Source organism: Solea solea, chromosome 19 (genome assembly GCF_958295425.1).
Source record: "Solea solea chromosome 19, fSolSol10.1, whole genome shotgun sequence".
Lineage (NCBI taxonomy): Eukaryota > Metazoa > Chordata > Actinopteri > Pleuronectiformes > Soleidae > Solea > Solea solea.
The window spans coordinates 6,960,889-6,973,081 of NC_081152.1; the positions used below are offsets into that span (position 1 = coordinate 6,960,889).

At 39.6% G+C, this 12,193-nt stretch overlaps 1 protein-coding gene across 3 annotated transcripts in view; it reads right to left on the minus strand.

Moving 5' to 3' along the window:
- Positions 1-12,193, minus strand: part of fibcd1b (fibrinogen C domain containing 1b) — a 145,913-nt gene that overhangs the window by 22,308 nt on the left and 111,412 nt on the right. The window lies entirely within an intron of this gene.

The following is a 12,193-nucleotide window of genomic DNA, read 5'->3' on the forward strand; positions in this document are numbered from 1 at the left end:
TGAAGATGTCCATGACACCAGGGAAGTGTAGTCATAATGAGGTTGCAAATATGCAGGTAAATTGTGCTCCGACATGATAGGCCTGTTGTTATTTTTGCATAAGTGACACTTGGCAGCATCTATATAAAATATTAGCGTATACTGTATATAGCCATTTAATATAAAAATACAGGAATATTACCATATATCAGGGGTGTCAAACTCATTTTTGTTCAGGGGCCACATACAGCACAATTTGATCTCAAGGGGGCCGGACCAGTAAAAATAGTAAAATAATAGCATAATAACCTATGAACAACAAGAACTCCTTTGTTTTTTCTCCTTTGTTTTACATTTAATGAAGGATAATTTTACAAAACATGAAATTTCTTGAGAAATATAAGTGCAATTTCAACAATATCATGCCTAAATTTACTATTTACACAGCACACTGGATCTATAAAGGCACAAAGATTTAGTCAAATTCATCCTGTGGGCCGGATTGGACCCTCTGGCGGGCCGGTTCTGGCCCCCGGGCCGTATGTTTGACACCCCTGCCATATATAGTCATAACGCTTATCCTTAGCATCAAGGCATCGTATATTAAAATAAAATTGACTGGCTATTATTGCTCAAGCGTTTCCTTTTCGGCTAAATCCCTACACTCTTTCTAGATTTCCTTTAGGATGTTCTCCATGTCTAAAAATCACTTCATGTGTGACACAACACTGTGTAGTCTCACCTTTAAACATGACATCACCCATTTTAAGACTGGAGTAATAAATCTCCCAAAGAGGAATCGATCAGCACTTCATCCTGTGAGTGGTGAGAGGTAGTGACCCTTGACCGCGCTGCTGTCATAGGCAGAGAGAAGCAGCAGCAGCAGCGGCGGCATCACATGAACTCAAGTGTTTGGCGGATTGGAGTGAGCTGTTGTGAGTGGCTTTCACTCCTGTCTTCTCTGATCTGTGGATGCTGTCTGCCCTGGATGATGCGGCAAGTTTGTGATGCAATTCCATCTTTGACTTCAGGGTTATGTTAATTAAAGGCGGACAAGAGGAGCGAGGTTTATGAATAACCCTCCCATGAGCATAATCGAATGTTTACTCAAAGTCTTAGACCTTCTTTTCATGGCCGTGTTGACCTTCCCTGGCTTATTCCATTTGCACAAAACTAATGGTCCACAATAAAAAAAGAAGAAAAAGAGTACACAAAGCACAGGAAAATGGGCTGTCACTCTTACAGGAATTGTAATGTGCTTTGATTTGTGCTCTCTTTTGTAGCTACAGTCCTCCTTTAGGTTTTCTGCTGTGTGACAAGAATATAAATAAAAGCCTCAGGATGCTGCATTTTTGGAAGATGCAAGCTGTGGAGGATAAATGTGTAAGGGTGTGTTTGTGCATATGGTTCTGTGGGAAAGAAAGAGATTAGGGAGGAGTGAAGTGATAAAAAAACACGGCGCTTGTTGTGTAAGGCAAACATGGGAATAAATTGGTACAATATGGCTGCCGTGTACAGTTGTAAATGTGTGAATCTTAAATATGAACACTGTAGTCCCAAAAGGTTTAGATGGAAAATTAGACCTTTTCTATGACCTTCTTTGTATTTGTTCTGCTATATTTGCTCGTGCTTTGGATCCAAGTGAAGTGGAAACTGCACTGCGTTCTCTATTAAGGCGGATCTCTTTGGGAAAAGCAACTCAATGTGATTTTTCTGATAAAGTCAAGCTTAAGATCAATATTTACTGCGTAATAGATTTAAAATGCGATGGACCATTATCACGCCATCACCAAATATGAACTACTCTATATTCTCTATTTCCAACTTGCATCACTGTCAGAAATATATTGCAGCAGGGGTCTCAAACTCAAGGCCTGCGGGCCTCATGTGGCCCCTCAACAGATTCCATGCGGCCCGCCCCTTCTTACTTTTAAACACAAAGCACGTGTTGTTGTGTTCACAGTTGGTATAAACATTTCACAACATTTTTATAATAAAACATAGGATTACATTATGAATATCAGATTATAAAATGCAACACATTCAAAAGCAAATTAAATAGATATATAAAAGCTTGTTTAGTGTTTTATTCACAGTTGTCCATGTGTTAATTTATTTTTTATTTTTAGTCTACTGCTGTTAATTTTAGATTGTATGTCATTCCATATCGAAACAAACTCTTTTACTTTTAAATGCTGTGAAATGTCCTCCAAAGTACTGTTTTTGTGAACTTGTGATCAAATATTGTGATGTGATTTTTAATTTTAACTTTTTTTTTTCACTTGACTGGCCCCATCCTGACCAGACTAGATGTCATTTGAGTTTGAGACCCCTGGATTACAGCTATATAAGATGGCGACTTGAAAACTATACGAGATTTGTGCTCCAATTCAACTTAATTAGACAAAACATAATTTGATACAAGCCAAATAATGCTGTCTTTAAGTATTTTGGCCCAGTCGACTTATTTCTTTCACTATTGTCTGTCTATTGTGTGTGCAGATGGTGCGTTTTCTCCTGACAGAGGATGAATGGGCTCTTCCTCTCAGTGAAGCTCCTCTGCCTCTGTAAGCTCCGAGTGCTTGAAACAGACTGGGCTGTTTCAAAAATGATTTGACGAACATGCGCTTAGCAGAAAAGATATGCATATACAAGGGAAGGAGTGAAGAGAACAAAGTAGCCAAAGTTTGCAGAGTTTGTTTTTTAGTGTCTCTTGTTAAGTTGTCACGTAGGGAGCATTAGTGCTATTACATTTTTCTGACTCACTATATTCATCATTTTTCTCATGTGAAGTGGCCCTCATCTGTTAAGGATTGGCACAGACAGCCAAGCCTGTGAATTGCACGTTGCTAAATTATAGTAATTCCCTCGCTGGGCTTCCATCGGCAAACTATGCTTTCACATAAAAACACACAATCAGGCAAATGTCTTAATCTTTGTGGCTCACCTCCCTATCACGTTAACTTACAATAGTCAGACAGGCTAAGAGCTCAATTATAGCACTTGCATATGTCCCACTTGTTAAAGGTGAGCGTTATGTTAAGTGGTTAACACTGACTTTCTGAGGAATCTTTCTTTGCAAAGAGGTAGAGGGAAAAAAAAATGTAGGGGAGGGAAATAAAGGCTTGCTTTTGTATGTCTTCTCGGTGGCAGTATAAGTGTATTTTAAAGGAGGCAGTCAGCTAAGGAATGTTAAATTACAACAAGGCACTACGGATGGAGGAAGAGCAGTCAAGATATATGGGTCTTTTTACACCGTGTCCCTGCACAATCACAAAAGTCTCATGATACGACAGGATAACACCGAAAAGAGTTTCTCCAAATATTATGCAGGCAGTTAATTATCAAGAAACGATGGCGTTTCTTCCATACTGGAATTTCTATATTGATTCTACTATACAAATCATTTCAAGTTTGTCAGTATAGCTTTGCACAGCTGTATTTAAATAACAGAAAAAAACAGTCAATTATGACTCATCATCAACAACAACAGCAACTGTGTAGGCTTTTGCACATTATATTATTTATCTAAACCGTCTGTAACTGACAGAAAGCACCACAGAGTCTGGCAGTTCACAGACGGTTTAGATAAATAATATAATGTGCAAAAGCCTACACGGTTAATAATAGTGGCTCATAAGAAGTGTCCATAAAGAGCCCTTCAGCCTTAATTTCCATTTGACCGTGGTAGATTGTGTTTAGTAGAAAAGTTTTCCTGTTTCATGTAATATCGGAGCAGAATGGCCTCACATACTGAAGCCTTGCACAGTATGTGCATTTATTTGTACTTGACGGCCGCATATTGTACAGCGGAGCCCGTCCTCGCAAACGCACAAGGTGCCATTCCGTGCCTGAAAGAGACGCTCGGAGCAGCTGCTTTGAGCATCCGTCCGCACTTTAACATCGCTGTGAGCATCAAGCTGGCACTAAGCAGTCCCTGACATGTATAAATAATAGAGTATATATTTTCCATATTCAGGATTTCTTATTGGTCATGGAAATGCAGATGATATTCATAAAATAAAAGTCTAAAAGAGTGTGAGCTAACCTAGCTCGCTTAACCTGGACATTTGTCTTAACCCAGCCTTAACTCAGTCCTTTTTAAACTTAAGTTTAGTTTTCCACTGTTTGCTATTTGCTCTGCTTTGATCTCTGTATGAGCATACTCATATTATATATGGAAAATTCTTTGCTTCTCTGTCCTTCTGGTTAGCATCACCTACTATGAGAACCGACATAAGCTTTTTTAAGAAACAAGGACGTGATCCATAGCATTTTTTTTATCCCCCTCGTCCCACTGCTTTGGGGTGAGGCTGGGTTTTTAAAACAAATGTAATAAGGCTTATTTTCAGTTCATATCTTCTACAGCTGGCTTATTTAATAGTTGAGTAACTACATTAGCATTTTGTTTTGGATTAACAACCCATAAGCACTACATTATTTTCTCTGCAGGATGGGGAACAGGAAACACACAGTGATGAGCATTTGATGAGGCATTTGTGGGTGAAGGTGAACGTGGGGAACCTATATAACAGACCTATGCAGGCCTTTAATCTGAAGCACCTGCCAGAGGGGAGGAGTTAAATAATTCTTGGCCAAGGTTGAGGGGGTCGGCGTCAATGTTTGAGAATTCAGGGGCCGTAGATGTCCTAGAGGATAGTCAGGTTGGTGCCAGTGATCTGTCCGTTGTATTCTGTTCCTGCCCTATTTTGTGGCCAACCTGAACTTGCTCATACAAATGCAGAGAACACAACCAACTCTAAGTGTGAAGAGGTCAAGCTGAACTTCATCAGTTTTTGCACGGGGAAGAAAACCCTCTGCTGGGATTTTTATTTATTTACAAGCTTTGGTCCAAAACTGAAAGTTTCCATGGCCGGCGTGCCGAGGTGCTGAAAGAAGCACTATGGGATGCTCTTCCTCAGACAACACCGGCGAGCAGGTGAGAGGAATGCACGTCTCTTGGGAATACCAGAATTGCATGAAAGTTCCCTCAGCCGCTCCTGATGGATCCCGTCTTTCAGGGAGGTTACGGATATACTGGCACTGGTTGGAGGACTGTATGTATGGAGTGAGTGAGTTTTGAGCAGAGGGGGTTAGGGTCAGGAACAAAGATGCTTACATACAGTCCAGTAGAAAAGTTGCAGTATACAAAGTGCGGCGCCATTATATCGGCTTCATTAACGAATATGTTTGCCTTGCAGGCACACTGCACAGGACCCAGTGTTGGTACTATGGTCTTTTGGTAGACCAATACTGAGCACAGATGTGAGGACAATGTGTTTATAATAAATGTCCCTGTGATAGAAGATTCAGGAGGAAACGAGGTGATTGTGGCGCATATAAATTAGGGGAGAATTTCACACCGATGAAATGATCTGTTAAAGATCTGTGTGAAGACAGGAGACAGTTGGCCACAACAGGGCTTCAGACAGAAATGTGAGATGCCATCTGGGTCTGGGGCTTTCCTGGTCTCTTTTTTCCCGTGAAAGTGTCTCTTCATTAATGCAGCATTGAGGCTATATTAGTGAGAGAACAGAAATTTGTTGCCACAGTAAATTGCGCACTGACAAACTTGGAGCCAAGGACATTTCCTTTGCTCGTTTTAGGTTTCAGTGTAGCTTCTTCCATCTGCTCTAATATCATTTCATCTCTAAAACCACTTTTTATTACTTTGATTTTACTACCTGCAAGGGTAGTGTTTGGCCTTATCCACATGAAAACAGAACTGCACCTATACAATCTTTTGTTCTTAAAAAGTTTTCTCTAAACATGGCATTGTTTCAAGAAATGCCTTCATACACACAAACCCCCCCAAAACCACTCTAAATGCTGTATTACAGTATATATACTAGACCTGTATGTGTTGCTGTAATGGTGCCACACAAGAACACAAAACATGAACATTATGAAGTGTGTAAAACTCCATATACAAAAAGAAGAAGAACGACATGTAGTGGGGTTAAGGGTTAGCGAGGTTGTTGTTTCCCCAAAGTTGTGTATAGGGTGAATACATGGGTATTTTAGGGCTCCCAAAACCCTGGTTCTATGTGGACGAAAAGTGGATATGATGCAAAAATGTTGCAAATTCTCCTAAATTTGTAAGGTCCTTGGTGTCAGCGAGCTCAATCAAATCATTATCCTATCCTCCCACAGAGTTTACCACAGGCTTTGTGGGTTTTAGCTTCTGTTTCCTGTAAGTTGTGAAAAGATGAGTGATCAGAGGGTTCAAAAACAGCCTTTTTTAATACTATGTAACAGCGTGTTTCTGTTCCCAGAGGGGAACTTCAATGTAGTTCCCCTCCCCCCTAACTGCACAAATTCAGAAGGTATATGAAGTTACTTCATGTACAGTACCTTCTGAATTTGTGCAGTTAGGTCTGCTCTTTTAAAAATATAATGAGAAGAGAGTCTGGATGTTCTGGCTCCATTATTTGGTGTTGCAACGCCTCACTCCCACAAACTCGAAGCACGGACGTAAAACACTGACAAGAATAAAGGGAGAAGAATTCTGTGGTGAATAAAATGGCTTACTGCTTATGAAAGGACCATGAAGGTGAGGACAACAGATTTTCTTTAACATTGTGACATCAATACACTAACCTTTACTGATATAAAAGCAGATTCTGTCTCTCCTAATCTCTATCATACACCACCTTCAATATGCTGCCCACTCCTTAGAGTACAAAGCCTGCAGGCAGATATAATGCAATATCCACGGTGGATTCACCTCACCGAGTTTATGCGAGTTGAGTAACAGAGTAAGGAGTTCTTGCGGGTTCTGTTGAAAACTTTAACTCATCAGGTTTCTCTTGTAGAGTATTGTGCACAATTAGTCTGAGGCCACAATTCGATTCGCTGCTTAAGCACTGCTTTAATGACCATAACAGTGTAATTATTTCTCACTCACTTTATTGAAATACAAAAAAGTGGCCAAGTATTGCAACTAACCCTTACATTGGAACAAAAGCACTAACCTGGCTCTCTGAACCCCTTAACACATTACTGTGCAATTACGTGGCGGTTTGTGCCATCAGAAAAAAATTTGGTTTTTAAGGTGATTTCATCAATCAGTCTTTCTTAGTATCTTCTTTGTCACCAGAGAGGAGAGAGTTGGAAAAACACCTGAACATTGTACAATGTCTTTGGACATTGAGTCTGTCTGGGCGTGTGTGAGAGGATGGGACTGTAATGCAGCAGCTCTACTCTACTGTCTAAATGACATCACTGCTGCGAAATGTCAGCACCCTCTAATATCAGCTTTATTTTTGAACAGAGAAGGGAGGTGTGGACGTATCGCCCATCTTCATAGTCACTTGTCATGAAATGAAAAGTGGTAAAAAGAGTGTCAAACTCTCTTTCTTTTCCAAATAAATGAATGGATGGATGGCTCTAAGCCAGCATTTAGTATACCAACGTATGGGGAGCAAACAAAAACTAGAATTCCATTTAAAGGTATTGATTAAGCTGTTATTGCTCCACTGATTAATAATACTGAATACTCCTCGGAACAATTGAGGGCTTCTCTTCCAGCTGAAGAGAAACCCTCAAGGGTTCAGTACACAAAGAATTCTGACCAGAAAAGTTTTAATACATTTATATAAATCCTGTTTGATCTTGGAATAATTTCAGCGTTATAATATATATATATGTATATATATATATTTTTTTTAACAATTATACTTTCAAATATTCCACAGTGCGAGCTTAAATGACCTTCCTCGCTCAAAAGTAAACTTCACGACAAGCAGTCTTTAAAACATTCAAACATTTTCTAAATGTCAGTCCCCTGTGACAGTTTTCACAGAAAGAAAGGACAAAATGTCACTTTGTATTGGTCGCGTCAAAGTCAGGCAAAAAGTCCGTAATTCTACAAAACACAGCAGCTCAAGTGACACCTTTGAGTTTTAGTTACACTGTGTTTGTACACAAGAATAAATTATAGCTTCAGTTTACAGACGCGAAGCCAGGAGGGAAGATGTGAATATGAACAGAGGCAATTTCCTGACACATTTTCTATTTTTTTTCGCTGAACACTGAAAGAGCCGAGTTCCACCAAGGTACAGTATATTATTGTAACAGGCCACCTGGAAAACTGGGTTAGTCTCTTTGGGACAGCATTAAACAGTTTCAGGACCTACATTACAGGTAGACAAGTCTACATCAGCCTCAGAGACCAGGTGTCTGGGAGATTTGATGGTGACAATGGAAATGCTATAGACCAAGATTTCAATTCTTTGTAAATGCTCCTCTGGGACAGATTATTACACAATATGTCCTTATTATACACACAGAATCCAAATGATGTTGTTATTTACTCGAGATACAAGTAATGAAGCTGGGCTTCACTTGAAAAGAGGAAAAGAAAAGAAAACTAGGGCTGCAAAGAATCTATTTTGATCATCTATTAATTGGTTTTAGAGGGGTTTCTTTAAACAATTAATACCAGCTCTGAGCTTCTTAATGTGAATATTTTCTGGTTTCTTTTCGACATTAGACGTTTGAGAACATCATGATTTCCAGGTTTGGTAATCACCGTTCGACATTTTTCAACATTTTCACTACATTTTATGGACAAAAGAATACTCGATTAATCGAGAAAATAATCGACAGTTTAATCGATTCTAAAAATAATCGTTAGTTGCAGCCCTAAAGAAAACAGATACACAATCGAAGACATTGCATTCGTCATACATAGACACGAACAGCAGCTTCAGACCTGGCACAGTTGAAACTGAAGCATTCATTTATACAGTACAATGCGCCGGTCTTTACAATATTTTATCATAAAGAGAAGTATAACAAATCCCTCATGAGACTATGAAAGACTGTTGCAATCTCTCAACAGAATTGCCGCACTAATTAAAATGTATTAGCGTCAGCTAATCAACACATTTGCTGCCAAAATAAAAAAAAAAGCCTGTCTTTCCCATACCTGGTCTTTTCCCGTGTTAAATTGGATTTAGAATAACTTCATGTATCCGGTAACAGATGTGTGAGAATTTTCCTCAGACATCAGATGTGTGAGAATTTTCTCATAATCCGTCATCCAGCACAAACACATCGATGGAACCAACTCATTCAGTGTAAAAGGCAGCATTTGTTGACTCTATCCTTCCCTTTATCGTTCTAGTTATGACTTATATATACATATAGAACACAAAATGTAATAAGAAATTTAATGGCGTATCAAGATAATGAGAAATGTACAGATCTTCAGAGGTGGTTGATGGCATTAGTGAGCAATGTTGGTCCAGAGGAGGTAGCTGCAATAAATTTCCTTCCAGGCTGCAGGCAGGCACAAATCCATTTTTCATTTTTGCCCTGAGGGTAATCGATGATGGGGGTAACGAGACAACAGCACACCCTGAATGAACAAGGCTACTCTGAATGGTTCAAAGTTGCCTTCTGGCTCATTCAAATTCATTCTGCTAAATCCAGGGCTTTCCATATTCTCGCCATGTTGTTACAGCATGCCATAGGGAGATCTAGCTGGCAGTCTAACCACAATTTATATCGTGCCCTGCACTCTGTAATGGCCTCAGGTCTGCAAAGAAACCTAGATCTACATTAATTCCCTTTAACTCGGAAAACCCATACAGTCTGTGTGTAAGTCTTCCAATGTCTAGCAAGGACGCAGGCGGGTGCAGATGATAATAGAATCCAAAACCATGCAGGGATGACTAATGCCACACCATTACAGAGCAGCGGTCCTAAATGTCTCAGACCTGCTGTTTGGTACCTGTGCTCCAACCTATTTGCATACTGAAAATTATTAATTACTGAGGCTCAAGTCTGATGTACACGCGCCAAGGAAATCTTGATGGTGTGCCCAGATAACACTGAATAAAACAAATCATTCATTTCTACATGTATTTATATCCTTTTTTTTTAAAAATATTATTATTATTTATTTCTGCTGTGGTTTATGGTCATGCACCACTCACTGCCTGCAGGTTACACTACAGCATCTTTCACTTTCCCTGTATGTGGCTCACATAGGTCTGTGCACTGACTCTCTAAAAATTATTTACTTTACAATTCAGATTCGAGTACCCTTCATTTACCATTTAGAAAATTGCCTGAATTCAACTACTTCTTTGCGTAACTGCAATAAAAGTGAAAAAAGTTTATCACACTCTTTTACAATGTGCCACCATTAGCGCACAACCTCCTAAAGTGAATGTGTGTGTAAGGGTGCTTTACATCCCAAGTGCCGTTGGGATCACAGCTGAGCTACAGCACGTCCATGACCTTGACCATGAACAAGTGACTTTCTACAGAAATAGAATTCTTTAAACTCTGCTTACTCTACCACTCTGTACTCCGTGATGGCCATGGCTCAGGGGCAGAGCAGGTCGTCCTTCAACCAGAGGGTTGTAGGCACAATTCTGGCTAGTCTACATGCTCTACATGTCCCTGGACAAGACACCTAACCTCACGTTGCTCCTAATGGTTGCGCTGGCAGCGCATGAATGAATCAATGGGTATAATAGAAAAAGTGCTGCACATGAATGAATGAGTCAGTGAATGAATGGCAACGCTGTAATAAAAACAGCGTTGCGTGGTCATGAAGACAAACAAAAGCACTATATAAAACACGGAGCATTCACCAGATTACTTTACTTGAAACTACACTTGCCTGAATAATTCATTTAGAAACATTAGAAAGTGGCATTTATTCTGATAGAGAAACAGACTCAACAGAACAGAAGGTCACACTTGTGATAAAGTGATAAATGAATGTAGTCGTCACCCTTTTTTCTGATTGTTTTTTTAATCTTCGGTTGTTTAAACATAACTTTCAGAGTTCTATGCACTTTAAAAATTTGGAAGATTTCACATTATTATAATTATTTTATTAGCCGTGTGACCTTGGCCCCTCATTTTGCTCATAGGCAGGGTCGGGCCCTTGAGAGGTTTTTATATAATATAATAGAAAAAAAAAAATTACCATGGTGATAGCTCATTAACGCTCAGTAGATAATCCAAATGTTATAATGGAAACAACATGTCTGTGTGAGCTTTCTTTTGGTGGGGAACCAGTTTTTGTAGCTCATAAGCTCATAAAAAAAATACCTCATTGAATTTTCTATATCACAGCTATTTCAACTTTCGTTTTCGAGTCATAAATAGAAGAAGAGGAACGAGAGATGGAAAGTAGTTATTAGAATATTTTTTTCTTGATGGGATAAATCAAAACTGGTTGCCACTATCAAAGTTTGATCGCCGCGAATCACGATGCAGTCACGGTCTCCGTGTAACGTGATCAGTGGCAGGTTCTGTTCAAAGAGGTAACAGCTGAGGTTACAGAGCATTTTGAGACCGATGGGCAGTTTCTCTCTGTGACAACAGCAATTATATGCTTCTGCAGCGTCCACTCCACAGCTGCAGCTGCCTCAAGTTCAGCCAAATCACAGTATGACTCTGGCTTTAGTCTGATATCTGTTGTTGGTGTAATACGCATGCTTTCGCTGGGAGGAATCACTTGTTTTCTACATTAAATCCACACTGCTGTCACCCTGAATGTCCCACTGAACCCGGCAGTTAATAAAGCATCGCTTAGTCCGGAAGAAAAATGCATTCTTAAATATTGGTACACATTCTTCTGTTGGTTCGTATCCTTTCAGGCCTTCGGGAGGTTGTTTTTTTAAAAACTCATTTACATAGGGAGTGTGAAAAAGATGAACACAAATCCACTTAGTCATGTGAAAGTCTAATTAGTCATGGGTGTCATTATTGCCACTCTGCTCATGAGAGCACACTTTAAGCGAACAGCTAACTTTGACGGTGCTGAGGAGGATCCTGTACAAAACAAAATGTTTTTAACTTTGTTAAACAAAATAGTGAAGTGGAATCTGAGTAACTGAGGCTTTTCTATGTTGACCACTCATCGGACGTCTCTTTATCCCGATCCATCACTCGAGATGACAAGCTTTTTCAGCCTCTGTGAATGAGCTTCCGTCTTATTTCTGCCTTTAGTTTGAGTGCTGCACTTGGTGTTGATGATGTGATAGCTCTGTGAAGTGTTATCAAGGTAACTATATCGCAGTTAATCAAAGTTCACAGCACTGTGTGAATATTTGGCACGGTGTCACAGGCAATGTTTTGCAGACAGATGTTCAGAGGCATCACCTGTAACCAGGCGTAAATCATACTGTGCTTTATCCTCTGTTTTATCTCTAAATGGGAACATAATTTACAAAATTGATTGAAA